The 17,325-nt window shown below is 52.3% G+C and overlaps 1 protein-coding gene across 1 annotated transcript in view; it reads left to right on the top strand.

The window, feature by feature from the left end:
• FSTL4 (follistatin like 4) overlaps positions 1 to 17,325 on the top strand; it is a 379,397-nt gene that overhangs the window by 252,223 nt on the left and 109,849 nt on the right. The gene's annotated exons all lie outside the window — the stretch shown is intronic.

Genomic DNA, 17,325 nt, shown 5'->3' with positions numbered 1-17,325 from the left:
TGACTGCGTGTGGAGGGAGCAGATTTTCGGATATCCTCAGATGGTGCCGCGGCCCCGTCGGGGAACTGCACCTGGGGGCAGATCCTGCAGGAGGATCCTGGAGGCTTGGCCAGGTAGGAGAGGGAGAAGTCACTAATAAGGACGATGGAGAGTGAGGATCCAGCTTGAAGAGAGGCAGGGGAATCCCTGGAGAAGGGAGAAGAGAGAAGAGAGATGCTCTATGTGAAAATAGAGGAGGTGCTCGGAGTGGGCCTGCGCTGGGGTCACTGGTGCGTACAATGCCCTGGTAGGATGACTTAAGGACCTAGGTCATCTCCCTGAGGTGCTCCTCCAAAGATGACCACATGTGAGCCACAGCTGGAGCTGGGACAGGGCTTCTGAGAGATGCAAATGCAAGAATGAGCCCCAGATAACTCAGACAAGGTCAGCAGAGAGGAGAGGGAAGGCGGTGCAGAGCCCTAACTCAAGACAAGAGGTACCAAGGAGATGAAGCCCTTTATGTCAAACAGCATTCGGGCCCTGCTTAAAGCACGTAGTGTGTGTGCCCTGCGTGAGGCGCACTTGGACATGACCTGCAAGCTCACAGCTCCTAACTGCAGGCCTGGAAATTGGGGAAGCAGGTATGAGATCCCCAGGGTGCCCTGAGTACTCTGAACTACAGGTCCGGGCATCCTCGGCCCTGACCCCAGTCTGTGCCTGCAGTTCCATTTTTCAGGAAGACATTCCTGCTTCGTGTTGACACCTCTGTGTGCTGTTGTTATCCCCGATATTCACAAGGCCTGAGAAGGAGCCCTCGTGATTTGTTGGCAAGAAGGGCTCTTGTGGCAGCTAGGAGAGGTACTCATATACCCTAAGAGGAGAGAATCGAGTGTGATTCTTCCTTGTGGAAAATGTCCGTGAGTTTGACGCACAAGGTGCCTTTCCACAGCAGTGTCTATTCTATTTCTATTACCCAGGACCAAAGTCCAACCCCCATTTGCAGGGCTCTGCTTGATGTACAGTGACTGGGTGTGGCTCCCCATCTTCCTCTTTCCTGCCTCCGTTGAAACTCTTACCTACAGGTAGTGATTCATAATTAGGTGTGAATGCCTGAAAGGCTCCATCTGCTGTGGGAAGTGTTTATGGATTGAGGAGCTTACTCCCTGAAATAAATCTCTAAATTTTAGAATGTACGGAAGTATCAGCAACTCTGGAGACCTAGCTCAATTATGAGGCGATTGTTAGATTTTTCAGGACTTCTGCAAGGCAAACAGTTAAACAGTCGGTAGCTTTCAATCAGCCACAGTGGGAGTATTTACAACATAGAAATTTACACAGGTGCTGCAGAAGGGCTAGGCCATTTTTTCCCTCAGGATTGCCCAATGTTAGGCACAGACCTGCACACTCTGGGAAAGACTCTCCCTCCCCTCCTTCCTCAGCATCCACCCCCTGAAATATCCTTTCCATCCACCTTCCCTGAACTGATCCCCCTTGATGATGCTAATCTCACAGATCATGAACCAGAAAAGAGTAGACATCGGGGAAGGTGACAGGGCAAGCAGCCCCCCCATTAGGGAAGCAGCAGCATGCTGTCTGGGGACAGTTCTAAGACATTCCCAGCAATGCTTTGTCTGCAAAATGCTCAGGCCCCTCTGCAAAAGGAGTGAAGGAAAAGATCAGTGCCTGTGAAGAGCCGGGGCCAAGGCTGGGCTTTAAGGTTGTCACCACTCAGATGTCCCATGATGGCATCATCATGCAGAGAATGGCACTGGTCAGGCCCCTTCCTGGTACCTGGTGCCACAGAAGCCTCTGACCCATGAGCCTGCTTCCTGGGAACTAGTCTGGGGCCAAACAGGAGCCATTGGCTCTGCTCTCGAGGAAACAGCAGCATCCCTGATGAAAGACGAGGCCTCCCTGATGAAGGTCCTTATAAGCAGGAGCTCCCCGTGGAAAAGAAGGGGAGTCATCTTCTTCATCTCCAGCCATAGGTCTCATGCAGAGAAACGTGCTATCTCCCTCTTTCCTGGATTATTATTTGAAAAGCTTTATAATCATCATTTTTAAAGCAAACTAGATTCTGCTGTCGCCTTGGACTTGTTTTGAACCAGGCAGCCAAACCATTCATCACAGCTCAACCCAAATAATAGATATGCCATAAAATGTAAACTCACAGCCATTAAGGAAGCCGCAAAATGAGTTAACCCGACTGTAAAGGCCCAACACTCGGCCACTCGGAGCACATGGGATCAGTGGTTTTTCAAAGTCACAGGAACTCTAAGCTAAATTCCCATCGCTCTGGGAATAGATGTATGGTTCAGTGAATGTTAAATAGTAATTGAAATGAGACATAGAGGGACAACTTATTACCCAGAAATCAGTGGCATTAAAGAAACCTCACTAAAACTCAGAAAGTAATATCTCAAACGTTTCAGCAACAATATTTTGGATTTAATTTTCAAAACTGGAGTTGGCAAAGGTTGAGACTTTAAAGTTGTATTTTTCAGTTTCTGTTTTGCCAGGATCCTTGGGTACCAGGCAGGGTGGGGTCTGTGGGTGACTCCTGGCACATACTCGGTTGCTCTATTTAAGGATGGGTTTGGAGGCCTTTTCCCTGGAGAAGTGGATTGTGTTTACAAGATTTTAGTGTTTGAGCCAGGGAAGGAGGGACGGTCTCCCGAATGTCTTCTTATGCAGCTGACCTCACTGCAGCTGGGCTGGTGTTTGCCATTGTCTTCAGCTGGCTGAGGGCAATGCCACCAATCTCAGGGCTGGCGGCTGCCATGCCCATTTGAGCTGGTTCATGGTGGGGCTGCACCCTCCTCCTGGCTCTGCAGAACAGGTGACCCTCCCCAGGAAAAGTTCCCTTAGCCATGGAAGTCAGTTCAGCCTCTTTCTGTTAGAAAGAGCAAAGGCTGTGAATCACCCATCTCGGTACACTGATGGCAGTGAAATGCGATGGTGGCCTCTCTCTCTTCCTCCATCTATCACCCGAACATTCTCGTCCGGTTGCTTTTGGCTTTCCTAATCACAGGCTGATCTAGGAACTAAAGACACAGCGTCCTCTCGGAACGTGCCTTCCACCCTTCCTTCTGACCCTGCCCCACAAAAGCCACAGAACCAGTGGTCCCTGCTGAGAGGCAGAGACCCGGGCTCCAGGGCCACTGGTGAGCAAGATGCACGCCAGCCCTGTCTGTTCATTGCCATAAATTAATCTAAAAGTTGCTCGCTTAAAAATCTTTTCAATAATGCATGTTTTGACGCTTTTCTGGATGCTTGGGCTGGGATCACGGGAAAAACATGTTGTTTAAACGAGGATCTTTCTCTTGCTTTAAATTCATTATAAGTTTCTTCTGCTTTTTAGAAAGATACTTGTCCTTTTAATTAATCCTATGAGAGCAATGTGCTGGTATGTGAAGGAAGGATTTGTGCAGTTAACAGTGCAGGATAAAGGGCTTCCCGTGTGAGCATTCCTGGATCACGGATACATAGTGTGCAGGAGGAGAACCCATGTCAGGAGGTCAGCAGGGAGCTGACCGTGGGAGTCAGACGCCCTCCCTCAGATCCAGGCAAGCAGGAGGGAAAACAGCAATTTAATCTGACTATTGCAACACTTCTGTATCGAGGGCAACTCTGGAAAACAGAGGAGGTGGTCACCTGGTGAACTTACAGCTGTTTTTCTGCCATTGTTGCTGCATAATGAAAGGATGGTGCAGCTTCACCTTGCAGGCCGTTATCCTCCAGAATGTATGATGCCTGCACAGACCAGACCCTGTGCCAGACACATTATCTTAAGTCAGCCCTCACAGCCACCCTGCGATGAACAGGATGGTAAAATAAAACAACAGCAGCTATCCCTCCCCGGGTCTGTCTAACTGCTTATCTGTGTGGGGTGAGTTCAGACAGGGAGCTCCGCTGGCGAGGATACTGGTTTACCTTGCTTTGTTTGGTTCCTGACTTTGGGATAGGGAGTAGTGAAATTTCACATAGCATGGGGTTTATCCAAAATTTTACCTGTATCTATTTGGCTCTTGAGTTTTGGAGAGTAAGAGTTACCTGTGCACTGGTTTCAGTGTCGGCTGAGGCTAAGTCTATCCTGTGATGACTCCCCTAACCTCAAAGGGAGAGAAACTGGTTCCTTCACACATGACTTGCAAATCAAGTGGCAGAAAAAACTGATTCACTGCCCTTGGTGTTTCATTTGCTCAAAGGCATAAAATGGCTAAATTGGAGGCGCCAAAAGAGGAATTAGAAACTGGAAGACAGAGGAGCTGTCTCACCACTCCCTCCCAAGGACAGAGGTGGAGGTGCTTTCTCCTCATCTCCAGTAGAGAGAGGGACTCCTAGGAGGCTTCGACGTGAGCTTGCTATGTGGCCCTGCAGCCAAAGTGACTGTGCCATATGAATGGTTTTTTACTTGTTAATATCGCTTTAGTTAGGAATGAAGTCTTACTACTCAAGTCGCACAAAATGAAACCTAACATTTATCATATGTCAGCACTGTGTATTATGTCCCAGTTTTACAGATGGAAAAAAACTGAAACTCAGAGAAGTTAAGTAGCTAACATAAGTCACACAGCCAGCAGGTGGGAGAACCAGAGCTGAACCCAAATGCCTGATTCCAAAAGAGTCTCATGCATCTAAACATACTTTGCAACTCATCAGCACTCTCTAGAAAGGAGATTCTCACTGTCCCCACAATGGGTTTCCCTGAATTTCAAGTCCCAGCTCAGTGGTCTCTTCCTCCAGGAAGTCTTCCTTAATTCTCTTCCCTCTACCAAAATCCATACACTTTCCTCTGTGTGCCAATGGGCCTGGGTTCATCTCTACACAGTAACAAGACTGTGGCCTGGTGGTTGAGTGTGGACTGAGTCTGACCTGGTTCAAATCCTTGTTCTGCCATGTTACTAGCTGTGTGATCTTGGAAAGGTCATTACCAGAGGTTAAGCTGAGCTTTAAGTTCCTTATCTGTAAAATGCACATAATAACCACCACACAGGGTTACTCAGGACTACATGAGATAATGCATGTAAAGTGATTAGAATGGTGCCTTGTATATGATAAGTGCTAAGTAGTCACTAACCAGGCAGGTCAGTGATGGAGGTGAGACGGTGATGATGAAGATTTCTGTGTGTTCCCAGACCCTCCCTCCCTGCCTCCGTCACTCTTTGCCACATTATTGTCATCCGGCCCACATTAGTCCACAGGCTTCATGAGGCCAGAAAGTGTTATGCTCATGCCTAGCAGGGAGTCTGGCACCTGGAAAGCCCTTGGTAAATCTTTGTTCGTGAGGAGGATGAAGTATATGGAGAAATAAATACACATGGCAAGCAGAGGGATCCAGACACAATGTGACTGTCACCAAGGGTCCCAGAGGGCCTTTACCTGTCCCCAGGGGAAGCAAAGGAAGTACCTTGTCGGGGCCTCAAGCCGGGACTGCTGGTGGGCGAGCACCAGACAGGCCAGACCAAGCCAGAGGGCACCCTGGGGCTGCCCCAGCAGCCCAGAGTCCCTGATCTGCTGGAGGAGGGACTGGGCTGTGAGGTGAGCCCCTGATGCCACGTGGGCCTAATGCTCCCTTAATGAAGACAAAGCTGTTTGTCCCATTGAGCTCATTCTGCTCCAGGGCCACTAACTGCCCTTGTGCCTCCTCAGGGTAAGTGTTCTGCTAGGTCTCCTGCTCACTGCCCACTTTCCTCCACCCCTGACAGCTGCGTGTGGAGATGAGGGCTCCGCTCAGCATTACTCCTCGGCCCACAGCCACATCCCCAGTGGTGGCAGCAGACCCCACTGAGAGAGGTCCAGGCTCAACCCCACAGCTCCTGCCCTCAGCTAGGAGGTCAGCCTTGCCCTCTCTGTGCAGAGCTGTGCACCTTGGGGAATAATTCGTTAGCACAGAATGTGGGTCTGCACTTCTTCTCAGACTCTGGCACAGGCCCTGCTGGGCCTCCATGGCCACCTCCCTCCTGCCTGAGGCCACATTACAAAGCCGACACCTACAGAGGAGGACACAGCATGTGCTGCTGAAAACTGAAGCCTCTGGCAGCTTGAGGCCCCCACGCTGGGCCCTGCAGTCTGAGAGGCTGGCCTCTGGGTCAGAACCACTAAGCACTGAGATCCCAGCTCCCCGACTCAGGCCAGCCCCAGGAGAGGCAGCAGCAGGTTACTGGAGCACGTGGGAAGACTGGCATGTCTGCCCTGGCGCTGGTGTGGGCCAGGCTCGGAAAGCAGGGAGCGTCTGGGCAGGGGCCACACAGAGGCACACGTGGAGGGCAGGGTTCATTGAGGGGGGCAGGCTGGCCACCAGAACATTCCGGAGGAGCCTGGCCAGGGCAGGGGGGCCACGCGTGAGGAAAGGTTCAGATGAAGATTGGGAGGATTAGAAGGAGGAAAACGTGAGGCCAACCAACATGCCCAGAGCCCACTCTGGGGCAAGCAGAGGACACAGCTGGACCCCCAGGCCCAACCAGCGGGCAGCTTGTAGTCTGACAGCGGGTGGCTGGGAAAGAGAGCACCCACCAAATCAACAAAGTAGGGGATAGGACAGAGAATCACTGGGAGCAGGCTTGGCAGGGAGGACCTCCTCTCCCCCGAGAGATCTGGAAGGGACATTCGAGTGAGGCCTGAACACAGAGCTGGAGAAAACCAGACAGAGAGGGAGGAGAAAGGGTCCTGGACAGGTAGGGTCAGGGTGTGGTCCCGAAAGGGCAACAGACTTGGGGTGAGTCAGGAGGCTGTCACGAGGGGGATGGCTGACCGGTGGGGCCTCAGAGGGCAGCACTCAGACAGAGGGACAAGGCCAGGAGTAGGCCGACTTAACATGGATCTGAGTGGCCTCGCCCAGCCATCTGTGCAGCCTGGCAGGAGCTGGAGGAAGTCGTAAGGCTTCCTTGCTGCAGACACCAGCCCTAGCAAACCTTTGAAGTCCGTTTCACTTCAGATCTCCAGGTATGACTATCAGGACAAGAAATTGAGCTACTGTCTAAGGCCTCAAGGAACTGATGCTCCAGTGCATGAACGCTGTCCCTCCAGGCTCTCTCTTCTCCTTCTCCGTGCAGGCAGAAGCACAGCTGAGGGCATGCTTGCCCCTCCAGTGCCCCCAGCTATGCAGGAAAAGCCATTGGCAGCCCTTGGTGCGGGGATATGGGGGCAGGGGGGTGTTCAATGTGTTCTTATCCATATGCGGAGTAGGGGTGGTATGCATCACCCTGTAGAGGGGTCAGTTCTGAGCCAGAACTGCTGCTGACCAGCCATCTTGCCCTCCACTCGTTTCTTCTGGGAACTTTCAAACCCAGACCACCTCCTTCCCATCTCCTGTGGTTTGAGGTTAACAGCTGTATTGCTGAGCCCAGCACTTTCCAGCATTGTCAAGTGCTTTCCATTTTTAAAATCTCAGCTGGAAGCTGTCAATGGCCTCAGTGAAGAACAATTGAGTAGTAGAAAATGAACTAATTATAGGTTGTTATTAAAAATCTATTATATATAAATTGCAAAGAAAACTCATTAAAACATGATGCTTTGGTGATTTTTTTTAAACCCTTCTCTTTGAGTGAGAGGCAGGGGCAAGGGTTCTGGATACCTTGATCCTCACTGTTCTGGGGTGAGAACTCCCATCAGGGCTGCAGGGCAGGCTCTGGGTCAAGACGCTCACATGTCACCCAGCCCAGCTTGACATGATGCACCATGGGGAAACTTGAAGTTAGTAAAAGTAAACTTGAATGTTAGTAAATACTCAGAAATGGCTGCAGAGGAAACAAGGAATTTCATTACAAAGATATAAAATGAGAACAATTTAGATGTCAGCTTTTTACCAGGATAGCACCTTATTGTCCTCATAAATCTCTGTGTTTTTGCAAAACCTTTTGTGAGGATTTCAGAGGACCTAAACGTGCAGTGAAGCACTAAAGGGCGCATTGCTGAATTCTGAGCTTGCTCCCTGGGGTTGGAGTACTGGGATGGCTTGGGATGTGAGTGGGTGAGCTGTCCAGAGCCCAGATTTCCAAGGGGCTCCTTAGATGCCCAGGCTGCCTCCCAGGCTCCAGGCAGGAGCCCGGAAAGTGAGGTGAAGGCCAGGCAGGGGACCCCCGAGCCCACTGTGTTCTCATCCTAGCAGCAGCACCTGAGTTTCAGTGTGGGTAGAGCCGGGGGTTGGTGTGGACCCTGCAGCACCAGGAGACCTCCCAGTGCTCTAAGGTGTAGAGAAGGCCTACTGGATGTGTGTCTGAGAGGTACGCCCTCCCAAGCCTTTCCACGCCCAGGAAAAAGTGCTTAGAGCATATATCACTGTCCTCTGCCTTGTGGTCTTTCCTTCCTCTCCAGCCACTTTTATTCAGGCTCCATGACAGTGCCTTCATGAGACCCCCCTCCGCCTCTCTGTAGGCCCAGCTTGTGGGCTGGGCAGGAACAAGCAGAGGAGCAAGGGCTCTGCTCACATGGGCACAGCGACCACCTGGGCGGATAGCGTGGGGCCACTCTCAGGGCCAGGGACACACACAGCCCAGCACCAGGGTGGCCCCTGGTACGAGCGGCTGGAGAGCCAGGCCCTGGGCACAGAGGGGGTCTGGATGGACAGAGGTAGGCGAGAAGGGAAGGGCAGGGGATGCCCTAAAGCAGGTGGCACGTGAGGGGCCTGCTGGAGACCCCAGACCACAGGCCAGTGACCCATCGATGGTTTCTCTGCATCCGCCACACCCGCTGGCTCTCCAGTCCTCCCCTTCTGTGACTGTTACTCAGCAACTCTCCAGCCCCAAAGGCTGAGGGTGCCTCCCCTGGCCCAGGGCATGGCCCCTCTGGACAGAGGACCGAGGGCAGGGAAGATGGCAGGCGGCTGACGTAGGAGCAAAGGCCAGACGGTAGCAGAAGGGACGAGGCAGTAGCAAACCTAGGAGGCAAAAAGGGCAAATGAAGGTTGGGGCTGCCTCTGAGAGCAGGCAAGTTTGTTATTGCCAAAGGCATTTTGTTCTAACTGGAGAAAAAGGGAGTGGGAGAGAGAGAAGCCTAGAGCTTTCCATAAGGTGGATTTGCAGCCTGGTGTATGTCCTAGGTGCTTGATAAACATTTGTTGAAAGGATTAAGACCATGATAGATTTTTTTTTTAAATTACAGTAAAGAGACCAGGTGTTGGGGTAGTTGTAGCCGTTCCTGGAGAGGACGAAGAACAGAGGCGGGAGTTGGCTGGTGGCGGAGGCCCTCCTAGCACCCTCGCATGGCACTAGCCAGGGTGAACGGCCCACCCTGGCTCCACAGGGGTGTCGGGTCAGCTGGATCACCAAGTTGGCAGAGACGTGGCCTCAGCCGAGGCAGCACCCACCCGTGCCCTGCTTCACTCACCGCTCAGCTGGTGGAACTTATTTTTCCCCAAAAGTTGGCATTCCACCCTTAGATCCCCTCATAGCTACGGCATCTGACAAGTCCTTTCCAGTGCTTCCCGGAGGCTCCAGGCTGGACGCTGTAAGGAGGCCCCGGGCCAAGGAGTGGACTGGGATGAAAATGCCCTTTGCAGTGAAATGGGTGTCTCCACTGACAGAGAAACAGGTGTTCCAATTCTGGGTAGGCGGCAAGCCTCCTGACAGCCATGTACTCTGAGCCCCGAGTTCCTGTTTAGCTCGTACAGGGCTGAGTGGGTTCTTGAGCTCAGACCTTTGCCTCTGCTTCTGGAGGCCACTGTTGTTCTTGGACCTGTGGGATCCAGGCCGGTATTGGGACAAGCAACCTGTGTAACCAGCTTAGACCACAGTCTCAGCAGAGGTCCAGGCAGGAAGCTAGTTTCGTTCTCCTCTGGGCAGACTTTCCAGTGAATCCTGAGGCTTCTCCTGCTGGTGGGCTGATGGAGAGAATGCGCTGAGGATCACTGAGCCGTTGGGCCACCAGCACTAAGCGGCTTTCTGTGGCTCTTTAAACATGGAGCTCCTTAGCAGTGGTTTTCTGTTTCAGGCTTCAGCCAGAATTCCAAGTCCCCAGGCACAATGTGGTTCCTCACTCCTCCACGGTGCCGTCTGCCCAGGGGGAGGTGGGAGGGAGGCTGGTGTGCGGGCCGTCTGTGAGCTGAGCCTTTGGAGAGCCAATCCTCCCCAGATGGCATGGGCATCTGTCTTCAGACAGGTGCTTCAGGCACAACAACTGTTTGTACACTTGTCAGGATTGCAAATAATTGAATGCAGGTGGGAGTGGAAACGGGGCCCAGAGGACTCTGCCCCTCTGCAGGTGGCAGGTGGGCAGACCCCCTGAGTGCCTTCTCTGGTTCACTTGTCGTCGCGAAGCTCTCCAGCCTCTCCAGGTAGAGCCCCGCTGGCCAGGCGCTGACGGCTCTCTGGAGCGCGCGCTGCGTACCTAGCACCATGCCCACACCTGGTAGGGCCTCCCTCCTAACCCCAAATTCTGAAGATAAAAAAACTGAAGCCCAGGAGGCTGGGGGCCTGCTAGGGGCCCACAGCTGCTAACATCGAGTCCCAGACAAAGCCAGGGCTGCAGATTCCAGACCTGAGCACTTAGGCCCTGCCTACAGGCCCTGCTCTAGGCAGGACCCTTTGGAGTCTCCATTTCTACCCCCAGAGGCCAAGATCCCAAGGGACCCCCACTATCTGTGACTCTGGCTCGGGGCAGAGGGAGGGATCAGTGAGGCCAAACCTGCTCTGAGGGCCATTTACCATGTGCTGCTGTAGAGGAAGGGCCTCTGTACCACATGCTCCTGGATCCCAAAGTCTCTGTGCCCCACGTGGTTTCAGACACATTTACCAGGTCCCTGTCCAATGACACCATGGAAAGAGCCCCTTAGGACTGGTGGGCTTCAGCCACACAAGGGAAGCTGAAGCCCCAGGGAGCAGCCTGTCACTCAGAACAGACATCCCCATGCTCCCTGAGCAATCAGGTCTCCCCACAGGGGTGCTTTCCTTTCAAACCCCGAACCTATCAAATAGCAATCCCTTCTCAGCTCCCACAAATAAAAACACTTCCAGAGCCTCCTCCTTTTAGCCCTGTCCAGTCCTAGTGTTGGCCCCAGTCTTCAAAAGTCCACCTCTGTGCAGTGGTGCCTAGAAATGTGCTGGTGCTCGACAGCAGGGTGGCTTGCGAACAATACTGCTGTTCATGGGTGTTTAGACCACCCCTCCCCCGGGGCACCTTGCTGACAACTGGGCTCAGGCTGACAGCCAAGGAGGAACTCGCCAGGTTGAGTGCTGTTCAGGCAGCAACTGCATTGGACCACATGTGGGGCCACCATCACCCAGCACACAGGGCACGATGGGGGATTTTAGGGTCAGTGGAGGCTGCCCATGACTGGCTTAGACAGGACCAATGGTGAGTCTGAAGCTGGACAGGAAAGGACTAGAGGTCAAACAGGGCATGGAGAAAGCTCCTGAGGCTACCCAGGGCCCAGCCAGCCCTGACACCTGGGGTGCTGATTGGACAAGTGGACTCAGTGACCCTCTCTCTCTATGAAGACAGTGGTGGTCATGTCTCCTGGACCACATCCGCCACCCTGGTGAGAATGGGGTAGGTGGGGGGTAAGGGCTGAATCAGGGGTCCTGACCATGCCTGCAGTGGTGCAGTCCTGTCCCTCCTGGGAACTCAGACGGCCTGAGGGTTAATGCACATACAGATTTCACTTCCTGTGGCATGGTGGGCAGTGGATGAAGCATTTCCTGATGAAGCTCAGGGCTTTCAGGTTGGAGGAGAAACAAAACATGAAATGTTCACAGGCATAGGGTTGGCTGTAAGGAAAACAGATTTGGAAAGAGAGCAGGATGGGTCACACCTACAGGAAGCCCTGGGAGGCAACCTGGCGTATCTTAGCCTGAACACAAAGGTCAGGTCTGCCCCATGGTTTTTCAAGCTGACTGTGTCCTACAGTTAGAAGTTCTGCTAGTGTTTCCTGGAGTTTCACCTTCCCCAGCCCCACGATCACTTCCAGCCAGAGATACATTCACCCTTTTCCAGACAGGAGGGGAGGCAGTGGGAGACCTAAGTGCTGCTGGTGTAGCATCTAAGCGAGCAGCAGCTTCTGCTGGGTGAAGAAACAGTCAGTAGCTACATCTAATCGGAGAGGAATGCCAATGCGCTTGCACTTTGAATGTTTTCCTTGTGTTCTCTAAATTAACAATGAAGGTGTGGGCTGAGTGGGCTCCTGGTCCCCTGCAGTCAGCCCTCCATCATTCAGAGGCTGATTGTTCACTTTGGATTATTCATGCTCGAATTCCTGGCAGCCTCCCTGCCTCCCTGCCTACCAGCCACCACCTGGTTAGAGTTTGAAAGCAGCCCTTGTGAAGGGGAAGCAGAGACAGAAGGAGGGAAAACTCAAAGCAGCTTGATGTGCTGCTGATTAATGGCTCTGGGCAGCGGTGGTTTTGGAGAGGAGGGCGGAACCAGGGTTAAATGGACACAGGAAGAGGGACTGGGGTTGTCTGTGATGGGGGCCCTGCCTGAGACTCCACACTCGTGGGCCCACCTCTCTTGAAAGTCTAGGAAGGTTATTGATCTTGCTTGGAGTGAAGGGCACAGACCCAGCCCAATCCCTGACCCCTGGCCACCAGACTACAGGCCGCAGCCCCCATTGAGGGCAGCTCTGGCCGGGCAGCTGGGTAGATGAAATAGTCATAGGCCCAGAGTCCGGGCAGCTCGACTTTTAAAGGCCTGTGGTGGACCAGACTGCCCGCAGCAAGCCTGATCCTTTGAAGCACAGCGGCCCAGGAGGCCGAGGCCTGCAAGCCCTGTGATGCCTGCAGACAGGACATCTGTCAAGGTGCCCGGGTGCGGGAGGTGGCCCTCACCACAGGAGACCCTGTGGTCCTTATGATGGTGCAGTTGGGGTCCCCTGAATGTGCAGGGATGGCCTTCCGGGCCCCAGGCAGGGATGCTGTGACACAGGGGTGCTTCCAGGGTGAGTTGCCTGGCCAGCAGCCATTCCTGCAGTCTCTGTGGAGGACAGTAAGCCTCCAGAGTGAACAGAAACACCCCTGGCCTGTGTCAGGTGGCTCAGCGCCGTGGCTTGTTTATGGGAGGAAGCTTTAGTTGTGATAGCCCTGGTCTTTGAAGTCATAAAACCATCAGGTTAGGAAGCTCTGAGTAAACATAAGTTTAAGGAAACACCTCCAAATTAAAGAAACAAGTGACTATTTGCTCTCTGGTTCTCATTCACACCTAGTGCCTGCTCCAGGCATGTGCTGGGCTGGGCCCTGGGAACACAGAGGTGACCGTGGCAGGCCTGGCCCTGTCATCCTGTCCGCAAGTTCATTAGGTTTGCTTGGAGGTAGCTTGGATTTGTAGCCCACTTGGGGAAGCCCTCCATGATGGCGTATCTGCCGTGTGGGCAGACCTGGTGCCCAACACGCAGTGCAGAGACACCAAGCCTCTGGCGCAGAGCAACTGCCAGGCCCGCGATGTGTTACAGAGCTTGCTTCTAAAGCCATAAAATTAGCCTTGGGGAATAATAACAGCATTAAGAGCCGATGCTTATTGCATGCTGAGTACGCACCATGGCACTGTTCTAAGTGAATCCATGCATCCTGACCATCAGCCCATTTGGGAGAAAAAGCCAGTAGCGCCGAGCACTGGAAGAGCTGGCTGTGCCTCACAGCTGTAGTTGCAGGCCAGGATTTGAACCCAGGAGTCTGGCTTCAGAGGCCAAGCTAGGCTGTAACTGCCACTTGAGTAGTTCTAGATGCTCCGATGCCCAGAGTGTCTCAGCAGGGCCTGTGTGGTATCTCACATCTGTCAGGTGCTGGCCTTGCGGGTACCAGTGGTTGGGGGAGGGGAGGTGTATCCAGTGGAGGGGGGCACAGCTGGCCCAACCCCGCCCACTCCCACCCCAGCATCCGAGCCCACAAAGGCCACTCCACCAGAAGCACCCCTGTGTGTAGAGTCTGCCCTCCCAGCACACTCAGTGAAGGACCGCAGGGGGCTGCAGTGGCCCTCCTCCCAGCTGGCTGGGACCCATTTGGCAAGTACTTCCTGTGGCTCCCTGTTGTCCCCCAGGGCATCTGTGGGCTGTGAGTGACAGGGAGCTGGGACCAGTCAGGTGCACAGCACTCAGACGTAGGAGGCAGGCAGTGGGGCTGTGGCCCTTGGCTCTCCTACAACATTTATTATCACTAATCACATTTATTGATGGTAACCAGCTTTGCATTATCTTATCTCGTGACAACAATCTTTATAAAACCAACACACAGACAAAAAAAAGGACACAAATGAACTTATCTACAAGACAGAGACAGAGCCACAGACATAGAAACAAACTGATGGTTACCAGGGAACAAAGGGGATGGGGAGGATAATGTGGGAGTTCAGGATTTGCATGTACTGACTACTATATATAAAATAAATAAGCAAGAATGTCTTCCTGTATAGCACAGGGAACTATATTCAATACCTTGTAATGGCCTATAATAAAAAAGAATATGAAAAGGAGTATATATATATATATATATATGTATAAATGAATCACTATGCTATACATGAGAAATTAACACAACATTGTAAATCAACTATACTTCCAAAAAAAAAAGGATACTATTTATCCCCATTTTAGAGTTGAGGAATCAAGGCACTGAAAGATTAAGTAACTTGCCTACGGTCATCCAGCTGGGACGTAGTAGGTGGTGGGTTCGAATCCAGGCACTGACATGGCGGCACCCCCACTAGCACATCTGTGATGAGGCCAGACGTGACTGAGTGTAAGCCTTGGCTTGAGGACAGGTAGGAGTTTCTCCTTCGCCCCTGGAACCCTGGAGCTCCCCACACTCCATCTTTGTGCCTGATTCTGTCATGAAACTGAGTTTTCTTTCTTTAATCAAGGGACTGATTCCTCCTTTGTCTGGCAGGGATGTTGTTAAAAATCAATGAATACATGTTTACACAGTTCTTTGGGATCTCACGCGTGAGACAGGACACATTAGTGCAAAGCAGTTTGGGGTGATGCTATGTAGCATGAAAAATGGTCCTCTTGGTTCCTGTAGAGAGCATTTTCCCCAAATGCTTTGCATTTGGTGGAGGGTGGTGATCAGAGAAGAGGGTGCCCGAAGATAAGCTTTTCCAGGTTGCCGTTATTTGTAATGACAATGTTTGGGCTCTGAGATGTAGTCATGGGAATGAGGGATGTAAGGTGAAGAGCTGGCAGAGTAATCTACTTGGATAGTTACATCATCCAGTGGATGTAAACACAGGAGGAATGTCAGAGAGACTGTTGTCAGCCAGAGGCTACAAGCATCAGAAAGGAAGTAGGGAGTGACCCAGACTCAGTAGATGGCTACAGCAGAGAGGGGTGACATGGGCATGTCCATCTCTCCCTAGGAGTGGGTTCTTTGAGGTAGAGTCCTCTTTTTATCCCTATTTGACAGAAAAGGAAACCAAAGTGTCAGTAAGTGGTGGTAGAGCTACAACTCAAATCAGGGAATCTGCCTCCACAGCTGGCTCCCTGGCCACCACGTGGCGTACCTCGTGGCCAAGCTGGGCAGGAGGGAGATTTGGTCCTTGCCTCTGAGGAGTTCACTCTCCTGTGGGAAATTAATACACATGCAAAGATGAGGCAAAAAGGCTATGTGATGGTTGCCAAGAGAACACCCTGGAAACTGCTGTAACACCTCCAATCAAAGTGTTGCCGGAAGTCCTCAGAGAAGGATGGGTTGAATTTCATCAGCAGACATGGGAGTAGGGAAGGGCATCCCAGTCAGAGGGAACATACTAAGCCTAAGCAAAAGTGCAGACATGGGAAGGCCCCAGACCATCTGGCGTGGCCAGTTTGCTCCTTGTGTCATAGACAAGCAAGAGAGAAACAGAAGATGATGCTGGAGGGGAAGATTAGAACCAGGGGAGCAAGCACTTATGTTAGTCAGGGAGGCTAAATGCAGGCACAAATCCCCAAATCTCAGGGGCTTAACACAATGCAGATTTATTTCTTCTTGTAACAGTTCAGTGCTGGAGTTCAGTTTGTGGCCACGTGGTGACACAGGGACCCAGGCGTCTTCATTTTTGTGGCTCTGCCACCTCCTTGGGGCTTGGATTCCTTTGTTGGATGGCCTGTACCTAGCCAGTATATAGAAGGATAGAGAGAGTAGAAGAGATTTGGGGGGAGCCCTGCAGGGACTTGGGTGCATCCCTTCTGACATATCCCATTGACCAGAAGTCATCTGGCCACACCTGACCGCAAGAGTAGCTGGGAAATGTAGTCTAGCTGCATCCGCAGGAAGGAATGGAAGCAGGTTAGGTGAGCACACAGCAGTCTCTGCCACAGGCCTCCAGATCCAAGGCACAGGGTTTGGGCTTGTCAAGGAAGTCAGGGAGACCAGGGAAGCAGGGAGGGGCTGGATCAAAGCCAGCTTGAGAAGGACTAACCTGGAGATGCCCACAGGGGAGATACCCATGGGGGCTGGGAAACTCAGGTGGGGATGGAGACCTGAACATGGAGACGGGAGCGGGAGCAGAGAGAAAGAGACGATACTGAGAGGCCCTTGAGACCACTGGCTGGAGTGGGAGTTGCTTCCCGCAGGGCCAGGATAGCCGCCTGCCTCCCCATCTCGGCAGTGGGGGCACCAGAAGGCCGGCTCAGGCCTTGGGAAGATGAAGTGGCTGCAGGTGGCCCATGACAGTCCTCCTCGATCCACATCCTGGCCTCAGAGAGTGGGGAAGAAAGGAAAGGAGTGATTTTAATTTTCTTCTTAGGCCTCTACATGACAAAGGAGAAATATCACCCAACATTATTATCTCTCAGAAAATACTCTCTGGAACCATAAAAAGGGAAATACAGTGAAGCCAGACCACGGAGGCTGCCCCTTAAATCAGGAGATTCTAAATTATCGTGGTGGCGCTCTCTAATTCCTCTGGATGAAAACATTAAAGATGACAATGTCCCTTTAAATCAAATGCCCTGGGAGTTGCTATAAAGAGTCAGTGGGCTTTTTTTTTTTTTCCATGCGAGGATTTTTTTTTGTCTCTTTTCACCTTGTAATAAAATATATATCGTAACTTGTGGGGGCAGCTCCACAGAGCAAGCTGTGAACATGGATTTTCTGAAAATGAAGGTGTTTTGTTAATGGGAATCATCCCATCTCCGGGAACGTGAGATTTTCAAATGATGAGTTTGCTACTTAACTTCACACTCTTTTTTTTTTTTATTCGAGGGCTGGCCTGCGGGTCGAGTTGTGGCACCGCTGTGATGAAACATGACAGCACACTCTAGGAGGGCAGCAGGGCTGCCCGGACACCTCCTAGAGTGGGCCACCGGGCACAGGATGTGCAAGGTGGGACAGAGACCCCAAAGCCCACCTACATGGGGCAGGGAAGCAGAGTCTTGGGAGGAGCACTTAGAGGCAGGACTGGGGCCAAGCCTGGCAGGCTGAGCTCTTGGGTCACAGAGAGAAC

The sequence above is a fragment of the Camelus dromedarius genome, chromosome 3, assembly GCF_036321535.1.
Source record: "Camelus dromedarius isolate mCamDro1 chromosome 3, mCamDro1.pat, whole genome shotgun sequence".
Taxonomy (NCBI): Eukaryota; Metazoa; Chordata; class Mammalia; order Artiodactyla; family Camelidae; genus Camelus; species Camelus dromedarius.
This window is presented reverse-complemented; position numbering and strand designations above follow the sequence as displayed.